The sequence below is a fragment of the Ostrea edulis genome, chromosome 2 (assembly GCF_947568905.1).
Source record: "Ostrea edulis chromosome 2, xbOstEdul1.1, whole genome shotgun sequence".
Taxonomy (NCBI): Eukaryota; Metazoa; Mollusca; class Bivalvia; order Ostreida; family Ostreidae; genus Ostrea; species Ostrea edulis.
Window position 1 is genome coordinate 74691750 of NC_079165.1, and position 12246 is coordinate 74703995.

The following is a 12246-nucleotide window of genomic DNA, read 5'->3' on the forward strand; positions in this document are numbered from 1 at the left end:
GTGAAAAAGAAAGATACTGTTATTTTTGAGAGCTGAACTTAGTTCAAATCATCGTGCACAGATATACCACGGTACAGCAAGAGACTTTTGAGTAAGTCGAATCACACCTTCATCAGTCTTTGATACATAAAAAAAACATAGAAAACGTTCACTAAAACATACAATCATGAATAATCTTACATTCAAAATTCAATTCCAATGCAGAAAGATTTATTTCGTGAAATGTAAACAGCATCATATGAAACCGAGTTCGATATTTCAATTCAATTTACATTTTGACCCCTACATTCCTCCCTCTTAAAATATCTTCTCTGAACTTGAAGGCATAAACCCTGAATCTTGATACCCTGGCAGGCATTTTCATCTATCAGTTACAGTGGCGTAGCTTCCATTGAGGCAACCGAGGCAAGTGCCTCGGTAAAAAAAAAAAACAACACCTTTTACGTTGTTAAAATGTCGATAGCTTCTGGGGGGCTGCGCTCCCAGACCCCTGCCTCGGTAATATTCGAACCCAAGCTACGCCTCTACGGCACCAAAATGTTATAGGAGGGGAGAAAGTGCAACGGACCAGACCGGGATTCGAACTCGATTCCCCTGAATCTCTAGTCAGGTGCTCTACATGTACCAACTGCGCTATCTGACCAATAAACACAGAACATACTGACATACAATTATTTTTAAAGTTCCACTCCCAGGGGTACATCATGCTTTGATTATTTAAGGTTTTGTCCCACTATTCAGTTCCCAGGAGGACAATGTCCAAGAAATTAATCATTTTTGTACCCCTTATTGATTTTAATGCCAATACTGTTAGAAATAATAAAATGACGAACACACGGCGACGTACAAAACAGATCGAAAGAGGTCACCTGAGTATCTTGGGAGTCATAAGAATACCGTGTCACTGTTGCCTGAGTTGTGCTATGTCAAAACTTTGATCAAGATGTGCACTTAATCACTTTCATTTATTTATCAATCTAGTGTAAAGTTTCAGTGATTGAGGTCACGAGAATCTTTAAATAAGCAGAGGTTAATGCTCATTTCTATATTCATCTGCTATAGAAGGTAATCCTTCTATATCAAAATGGAATCATTTAAAACAAAATTGCTATAAAAACAAGTAATATATGAAACAATTGCTACTTCAGAGAGTTGATCTAAAGTCAAATAATTAACTATTTACAATACATCATCGACCAACTCCGGTTCTCATTCAGATGAATGAATGTGCTTTGATTAAATTCTTAACAGAATATGCAAATCCGCAAATCTCAAATTATTCAAAAATAGAAAAATACATGTGCACTATTACGAAGTCTCTTTCATCATATAGTATCAAATTTTATTTTGAAATGAGAAGATGAAAAAAAAAAATAATGCAAATTCTATTTGCCCTTCTCTTAATTTTGTATTAGAGACAGATCACTGTTATCTTCTCTTGTTCATCAAAACGACTCTACATAGATCCATCTGTATTAAAATTCAATGCATCTCTTTGTGACTCAGTACTGCTTAAAAAAGTAATTTGATTTTGTTTGAGAGAATTGTGTTTTTTATGGATAAAAAAGTTTTGCGTTAATCAAAATACGATCAGCTTTACTTTCTCAACGTAAAATGACACGACCTACTGATAAAATAAAGCCCTAAAATACTTCATGTTGTATATGTTTAAATTTTAATAATAATGGTAATAATAAATTATTAATGCTTTTACTTTGACAGGATAGTATAATTAGTATCAAATGACTAGTTTACATTGTGTCCCTGTATAAAACATTCACAGACACGTAAACAAAAACGCATATATATATATATATATATATATATATATATATATATATATAAGCACTGAAAAGGCCACGACACTGTTGGTTATTTAAAACTCAAATTTTCGACGCAACCCGCGTCTTTATCAAGAGACATATATTACATAAACAAATAACACACAAAAACGACAAGTATCGATAAACTACATTGGTGAGAAGAGTGATACACTATTGTACTGAGTGATAAAAATGGTGGTGGTTACGTTGTAAAGCGTGTTTACTGACTATGGTTTAGAGAGTTTGTACCATGGTCGGGTCGGGATGAAAATAAAATTATTCTTGAAATATTACAGAAATCAGAAAAATTTAGAGGGAAAACTTACAAAACAATGTGATTATGGAATAAAATGGTGGGAAGATAATGATATGGAGTGATTAAGTTCAAAACAATATTAGGTAGTCCGTACCATTTATGATTCGGATATGGTGAACAGCGAAAAATAATGATTGCCAGAAGAACACGATTAAACAACAAAGTCAATCAAAGGACACTGATCTAGCATTAAAATCAACAATCGAATAGGTGAATGGGAGAGAAGTCTAAGGAAAAAGATTCAATATTATTTTTCAAGGTAATATATTTTTCAAGGTCAGACAAATTGAAGCCGCATTCTAGAAATTCTGATATCGCAACATAAAGAGCTATGCGAATCCGAATTTATGTTGATTTAGAATAATGTTTTACCATAGTTTAGAGGTCTTAAGATGATATATTAATAAAATACTAGTCTTCAAGGTCAATACATTTTTTCCCTTATTATCATCCCCCCTTTTTTTATTTTAAAATTTTAAAAATGAGAGGGAGAGAGAGAGAAAGAGCTATAAAATTTCATAATTGTAATGATTTCTTATGATGTTCTAACATAATTAGGAAGTATTGAAGGTCAAACAACAATCGCAATCCTGGGAATCCTCGCTATGGCTAAACAAGGAACTCAAGGTTAAATAAAGGAACTCAAGGTCAGAGCCTTGAAACCGGGGAAACGAATTGTATTTATATTAATCAAACAAAATAAGATATCTTATCGGGTGAATTTTGGCGATTAGGCTATGGAAACTGATTTTAACTAAGGATTTATCCTGGATTCATGCGCGTGAAATCATTCAAATTATTCATTCCACCTGGACGGAATGATTTCAAACGGTGCATCCAGGATTTTTCCGTGCTCTTTCTCTCTGCATCGGTCCATAATGGGTTATGATCAATAACAACCACTTGCATGTCTTGCCAAATGTGACCTTCTTTGTTGAAATGTTCCCCTACGGGTTCGGTCACGCGTTTGGTTTTGATGGTTGATCGGTGGTTGTTGGTCCTAAGTCTGATGTTTGTAGTTTCCCCAACATATTGTTGTCCACATTGTTTACAATTGATGAGGTATATGCAGTTGTTGGTTTTACAGGAGAGTTGATCCAAGATTTTATACGTTTTGCCTGTAGTGAAGCTTTGGAACGTTTCTGAATTAAAATTTTAAAATAAAAAAAAAAGGGGGGATGATAATAAGGAAAAAAAATGTATTGACTTTGAAGACTAGTATTTTATTAATATATCATCTTAAGACCTCTAAACTATGGTAAAACATTATTCTAAATCAACATAAATTCGGATTCGCATAGCTCTTTATGTTGCGATATCAGAATTTCTAGAATGCGGCTTCAATTTGTCTGACCTTGAAAAATATATTACCTTGAAAAATAATATTGAATCTTTTTCCTTAGACTTCTCTCCCATTCACCTATTCGATTGTTGATTTTAATGCTAGATCAGTGTCCTTTGATTGACTTTGTTGTTTAATCGTGTTCTTCTGGCAATCATTATTTTTCGCTGTTCACCATATCCGAATCATAAATGGTACGGACTACCTAATATTGTTTTGAACTTAATCACTCCATATCATTATCTTCCCACCATTTTATTCCATAATCACATTGTTTTGTAAGTTTTCCCTCTAAATTTTTCTGATTTCTGTAAATTTTCAAGAATAATTTTATTTTCATCCCGACCCGACCATGGTACAAACTCTCTAAACCATAGTCAGTAAACACGTTTTACAACGTAACCACCACCATTTTTATCACTCAGTACAATAGTGTATCACTCTTCTCACCAATGTAGTTTATCGATACTTGTCGTTTTTGTGTGTTATTTGTTTATGTAATATATGTCTCTTCGAAAATTTGAGTTTTAAATAACCAACAGTGTCGTGGCCTTTTCAGTGCTTTTATAAATTTCTTTACTGGCCTTGTATCTTCTCAGATCAGACACTTTAAGAAAGTAGGGTGTTGTTGGGTTTTTGTGCTTTTATATATATATATATATATATATATATATATATATATATATACATGTATATATATATATATATATATATATATATATATATATATATATATATATAGAAGTACATGTATATTAACAATTTATAACATGATACAAATAACAATATTATCTTATGAATATATTGTGCATGTAAAATAGCACACTAGTTATATAGATGTTTTTCATGTTTTTCAACGGCTACAGCTTACAGTTATACGACTATAACCACAGCTTACAGTTATACGGCTACAGCGTACCGTTATACGGCTACATCTTACCGTTATACGGCTACAGCTTACCGTTATACGGCTACAGCTTACCGTTATACGGTCACAGCTTACAATTATACGACTACAGCCTACAGTTATACGGCTACAGCTTACCGTTATACGGCTACAGCTTACAGTTATACGGCTACAGCTTACCGTTATACGGCTACAGCTTACCGTTATACGGTTACAGCTTACCGTTATACAGCTACAGCTTACCGTTATACAGCTACAGCTTACCGTTATACAGCTACAATTTACCGTTATACGGCTACAGCTTACCGTTATACGGCTACAGCTTACCGTTATACGGCTACATCTTACTGTTATACGGCTACAACCACAGCTTACAGTTATACGCCCATCTTTAGACAGGACGTAATATCACGATACAGTGATGTCTGTATACTGCCTTTCGTCTGTTAAAGATTTTCTGTTCCAATTTCTATTTTTCTGTCACATATCATGCTGAATCATATTACGATTTGGCGCAATTTGACATCTCTTGCAGGAGTTCTGTCCCCCTTTTTTTTTATTAGATGTTATATGGAGGGTACATGATTTCGTCAATGTCAGATTATTCCAGAAATAAAGATCGCGTTTTCGTGTATGTTGCAGGAAAACCTTCTCGGTCAAGAAATGTTGTTTTGAAACTTTTAATTATTTCTTTTTTGCTGCGGCCCAGAAATACACAGCAGATCGTTTACCTATACAGCTACGAATTAGAACACCGTGACGTCATGGTACATGTAGTTTCCGAGTCGGACTAGGCCTAGATGCTTTTTGCCGACGAAAATGGTGAGATGGTAGGATTTCAAGAACTGTATATAGTTTGATATTGACGGATTATATCACATGCTTTGAATAAATAGTCCAAGAAAACTGAGCAGATGTACATTGTACGTGGTAAAGGGTTAACTTCAGTCTGTTTACATGTGCATCGATCTCGGAATGCATTGATTTATAATCTTTAGACATTTATAAACTTGTTTTGCAACATATATTGATTAATATTTATGATTTTAAAATTGAACTATCAGTAGTTTGAATCCACCATACCTGGGCTACGTAGAAAATGAATATATTTGCCTCTTCCAGTTGTAAAATACTAAATCACGGTGGCGAATCACGTGACTTTGGCATGACATATTGCCCGAAAAAATGACGACCAATGTCAACACAAGGGAAAATTCAAACGAGTAAGTAACACCTTTATCAAAAACGAATATATCAACATTTGAAGAATTTTCTCAAGAATAAATCTATACTAAAATGGCAATTCTACGTGCGATAGAAGCAGAGAACACCGACACAGTTTTTTAGCGGTCGGAAAGTTTTTGACTGAAAACAAAAATCTGTGTCAATGTGCTCTGCTTCTATCGCACATAAAAGTACCATTGTAGTATAGATTTGTTGATGAGAAAATTCTTCAAATGTCGATATAAGTTTTGTGACAATTCGTTATTGATAAAGGTGTCAGTAACTCTTTGAATTTTCCCTTGTGTTGACTTTCGTCATAAGTTTCCCGCATGCGGAAGGTCGGGTTCGAATCCCGGCCGCGACGGACCTAATTCGTTAAAACAGGTAGTGACAGTTCCATCGCCAAACGGTGAATGTTACGGGTCCTCGGATATGACCTTAAAAAAAACCCGGATGTCCCGTGTCACAGTAGGTGTAGCACGCTTAAGAACCCTCACTGCTCAATGGCAGTATGTACTGAGCATAGGCTTAAATTTGAAACCCTTCACCGGTATTGGTGATGTCCCCATATGAGTGAAAAATTCTCGAAAGGGACGTTAAGCAGGATACAATCAATCAATCGTCAAGATTTTTCCAGGTAATAGGTCATGCCAAAGTCACATGATTCGCTACCGTGTAAATTCCACTGGACCCTTAAACATGTATGGGGTAGAACAACCTAGCTGTGCTCGCTCTAACGGTTACTTCCTCAACATATTGTCTTTATGTACTTTTACATGTACATGCACATCATCACTCATAAATGAGAATATGAAGAACATTAATATTGTACTCAAACTGACCTTCTTGTTGAGCTAGGGCGATATTTTGAACAGCAATTGCAAAAATTGGCTGTCAAAGGGTTTTCATCAGCATTATTCATTTTATTTTCAATCATGTGTTTTCAAATTTATATTATGTTAATCAAGGGTAAACTGCATAAATTTTGATACCACGATATTCTATTTATTATGTAAAATGCATTTGAAAACCCATGCCAGTGATATACACAAATTTTCCGATGTCGCTTACGTAGGTATAAAATTTCACAAATTTTAATACCCTTTTCTGATCTAGAATTTTAATTATGATGATGTTTTGAACTACAAAATATAATGATTAAGGCAGATAAAAGCTTTTCTTTTAATTCAACCTGTTGTCGCCACATTTCCCCCTGACATCTGTATCAAACGACTAGCTCCCCGGAAACAAAACATTATAGCTAATAATTGTACTGTTTCTTTACATGATTACAGACCTGTACATACATATGGCGTGCTTATAACATTTATAAATATTCAATGGGACCGTCTTTCATTACACCGCCCTTTCTTTTTGCGGCAGGTGCGATGTCGCGTTTGGTGCACGACTTCCGTAACGCATCTTTAGGTCACCCGAGTCACTCAGGTGGTCTTCGTCCGTCATCGTGCGTTGTCCGTTAACAATTTTACATTGTTAGCTTCTTCTTAAAAACTACAAGGCCAATTGTTAAGATTTTTGGTGTAAAGCTTCTTTAGGATAAGAGAAATGTAAACTATAAAATTTATGATCTTGGCTCCCTAGGGCCTAATGGGTGGGGCCAAAACTGCAACAAAAAGTGCCAAATCTTCTTCTCTAATCCCACACATGTTGGAGAAAAACCAAGTGCATGTTTATGATATCCGTGAAGCCCTTTACCAAAATTGTGAAATTCATGGTCCCTTGTCCAGGGGTCCAGTCTCTAGGGTGGGGAAAATATGGTAAAGATATATTAATCTTAGAAAATCTTCTCTATTCTCAGACATGTGTGAGAAACACTAAATACATGGTTATGATGTCCATGAAGATCTCTACCTAAATTATAAAATGCATGACCATGGGTTAGGGATTTAGGCCCTAGGGTTGGGCCAATATGACGTCTCTAGTAAAAATATATTAAATCCTAGAAAAATCTTCTCTACTCTCAGATATTTGTGAGAAAAACTAAATTCATGGTTATGATGTCAATGACGCTCTATACGTAAGTTGTGAAATTCATGATATCTGGCTCAGGGATTTGATTTTAAAATTAACATGGGTTGTTTTGAAGAACTTCATGGAAAAAATATACATTTACATGATGATCATGTTTTGGATGATAATTCAGATTAACATTATACATGTTGTTAAACTTGAATTTAAAAACTTTATCTTTTTAAATTGATGGTGTTTACTTTGTTATTGAGATCAGACGTAAAATTTTTAAGATCTGTCTACTTCAATTCATGTTAAAGTTTTGATTGACTGATAGTATTTTATCTAACGTCCAGCTCGAGAATTTTTTCACTCATATGAGACGTCACCATATTACCGCTGAATGGTTGTAAAATTTAGATCTATGCTCGGCGTTTACGGCCTTCGAGCAGGTAGGGATCTTTATCGTGCCACACCTGCTGTGACATGGAGCCTCTGTTTTTCTGTATTTTGTTTTTGCGGTCTCATCTGAAGGACCGTTCTATTTAGTCGCCTCTTACGACAAGGTTATGATAATCTACTTTTTAACGTCCTTCAGAGTAGTTTGAGAATCTGCTTTTAAGAGTCCTTTAGAATAGTTATGACAAGCACAGAATAGATGGAGACAAACACACACACACACCCCCCAACCAAAAACAAGATGTGTTTGTGAAGCACTGCTGCCGCTGGAGTACAACAAAGTGGAACCAGGTCACAAGGTCAAAGACTTTAATGTCGGTGGAAAGGTCTTGCGACAAGAAATACAGGTCCAAAATGTAAATGCTCTCCCTCTCGTGGTGTAAAAGATACGAACAAGGATAAAGTATTTGGTTAAAGTTTTATGTGATACCTGTGTTATATTCATTATCATAAATACACCAAGTAATGGTTCTATACGGAATCATGGTCAGTAGAAACGCTAGTAGACATGGACAGTTATCTGGCGTCCGTAACAATGTTTTCAGCAGTCTTTTTATCCGTAGACAAGTTGACAAAAGACCACAAATTATAGATATCTAGTGTCGATTTTGAGGTGCATGTATATATTGAAGTTGAATTTTGACCATTTGCTTCCGTGAAATTGGAATCATTTCTGGAGAATGACCGATCTTTAAAAAACATTAGCAACTTCGTGCTCTCGCCCCATGCCTTCATGATCATATTCAATGCTAATCAATACTTAAAAATTTCAACGAACTATTCAAATCAAATTCATACTGAATACTTCATCAATTTCGCAGGGATAGCGATTTTCGAATTCCATCGGGTTCAGGAGACTTAATTATCACTGTATCATCACAATCTACCCAATTCAACAGGTATATTTTACCTTTGATATGTTTACGAGTTGTTATGATAGCAATTTCCTCATGTGGGGAACAATGCGCGTGTAAATCGTGATATAGTGCGTGTATTCTAACGGCTGGGACTTCCGACAAAGGTGGATACATTTTTGTTTAAGATTTTCATTTAGGGTATATACATGGTATAGTCGAATCGACACTTTGCAAAAGTTACTCAGTATGTCCCTGGGCCGCAATCTTTGAGAGGAAAACCTATAGAATTCTCACAATGGCCTTTGTAACTTTTTTAATTTAATTTCAAAAATCGTTTGAATCTTTTATTTGGATTTTTCCTTGCTGGGGCTAGTCACAAATTTGAAAAATTGAAACAGCTGCGAATTTAAAAGTGATAGTCTTACATTGTATTACACAGTTCTTAGTTTAAATGAATGAATTAAAACGTCTGAGACTTAAGTTTCACTGTTGTACATTGGAGTGAAATAATCTTACAATAAACGAGAAAAGTCCAGTATATAAAGTTGGTCTTAAGTTCTTTTGTAAAACGCACCCCAGGAGTATAAAGCAATATGTGTTTTTAAAACACGAATTCCCCAAAAGTGTCCATACTGAAAGAGTCTACATATTATACGTTATATATCGCCCTATAGTCAGAATCATGGAGTTGTAAAATTCACAGTTTTGGTACATTTCTTTCTGCTTTTCTCATATTATATGGATTTCGTATTTCTACAGTATCTCTTTCAAATGATAAACACAATATTAAATCACTATTATAATTTTGGCCTCACCCTAATACGAAAACCCTTACCCCTGGGATCATGAAATTTACAATTATGGTTAAGGGCTACCTGCTCCTTCTAAATATCCATTTACTTTGAATTTAGTTTCATTATAGCGTTAAACATAATGTTATGTAAAATGTTTTACACACCAAGTTAGCCCCCCCCCCTCCCCCACCAAGTTAGCCCCCACCCCACCCCCTTGAGTCAGAAACTATATCCCGGGAATCATGAACACAATTTTGGTAGAGGCCTTCATGTTCTAATATGAGTGTGCATTTAGTTTTTCTTACAGATGTGCAATTGTAGAGAAGATTTTTGAAAACTGGTCAATTGTTGGTAGTTTTTATACCCTACTGCTAAGACCCTGGGGTACAGGAGTCCTGGAATTTACAATTTATGTCCCCCTTGTCCAAAATATGCTTCATGCCAAATTTGAAAAGGATTGAAATAGTAGTTATCAAGAAGTTAAAAATGTTAATTATAACCCACAAAAGTCGATGGACGCTGACCAAATGCAATAGATAACCCGGGTGATATAAAAATACAGTGATTCAGTCCAAAAGTCTGGTAATATCTATGTCCTCTCAGAGCTTTGATTGATTGAATATATTTCACTCATATGGAGACTGCGAACCCTGACTGCCGGTGAAGGACTGCAAAATTTAGGCCTATGCTCGGCGCTTATGGCTATTGAGCAGGGAGGGATCTTTATCGTACCACACCTGCTGTGACACTGGACCTCGGTTTTTACGATCTCATTCGAAGTACCGCCCCATTTAGTCGTCTCTTACGACAGGCAAGGGGTTACTGAGGACCTATTCTAACCCGGATTTCTCAGAGTTTTGATTTTATTAAACACTTTATAAGTACACTGTAATTTCACTGAATCTTTGGATACCTACTTAATTTCGAATAGATTTTGATTACTATTTATTATTTACAATTTGTATAAGTAGTAACAAAGTGTTCCATAATTAATACTGTGATGCCTTTATGAGATGTCAGATAAAAATCAGTGAAACATTGTCAAAGCAGATATTAAACAATCCACAACAGACTCGTGTGTTAGTGCAGTTCACTGATGAAAAATAGAACATTAACTCTCCCTATTCTATACACCAGATGATCTTATCTATATTTTAACAACCCTTCACTATCTATTTTTCATGACAGTTTCAACAAAATGATAAAACAGATATACCTGAGTAAATACATGCAATGTGTTAGTTTCTGAAGACCTAGTGTATTTCAAATTTTAACAAACAAAACAACAGCTGTAGCTGCAGGAAAAGGAAATTATCTTTTATACCAACAATGGCACAGGATGAACAAATACAGAGCGCAATCATTATTTCACTCTCACTTTAAATTCATAGTGTATGGAAAACAGACATTAGGCCATCCTTCAAAAGATGTTGAGTCGCTGTATCACGGCTAATTTTTTGGGTGGATAGATGGGGGTGTTGTTTCCAATTCCAAATCACAAATTTATTAACATTTATCATAATCTCCCCCAGTAAACAAGTCTACTATCCCCCCCCCCCCCCCCAATCCACCAATTGATGTCACTTTATTACAAGACTCTACACTTTCTACACCACATTTGAACAATGTGGTATTCAATATTGAAAATAATACAAGAGGCCCATATCACTCACACGAGTCACATTAGCCACACAGTTGTTCAACTGTTGTAATTATTAAAATACAATCTTTTGATATTCTCATGATAAATGTTGACCCCATAGGCTCACGATATACAGCTGTACACGTAAACATGCAACATATATGACACAAGATAAAATAAATCATGGTATAGAATGCAAGGTCTTGCCAAGGAATCTATATACAAAATATAAAAAACCAATTTAATTAAAATTAGCTGTTGTGAATCCGCTACCGCTTCTCAAAACAGCTAATTCTAATTGCATTGATTAAAACCCTACTTTAAACAGTTCAGAAGATATTGTCTACTAAGGTTAACTTTTTTTGAAAAGTTGGTCAAAATTCAAGGTCAAGGCTATAATATAAAATATTAATTGGTACCAAAAGAAAGGTTTTAATGTCAGAAGCAATGCATACATGAGTGTGTATTGATTAACGTCCCTCTCGACTCGAGAGGACCTATTCTAACCCAGATCTCCCAAGGAATTTAAAAAATAAAAATTTTAATTTCCTTATCAGTTTTCGCAGTATTTTATTAAGATGGTCCATCAATAAATAATTTTGTGAGGAAAAAATGTCCATTGAGGGTCTTTCAAAAAATGCAATACGTAGTTTTGTCCCCCACCGCAACGCGGAAGGGGACATAGAAATACCGGTGTCCGTCAGTTCGTCCCACTTCACTTTGTGGAGGCAACTCCTCATAAACCGCGCAACGGATTTTGTTTATATTTTGTAGGATTGTTAGTCACCATATGCATGTGTAGCTGATCATATTAAGCCGCCATTTTGATTCGACAATTTTACAGGAGTTATGGGACTTTGTTGAATCTGTACATGCTACACTATATAAGAACACTTTGTGGACGCAACTCC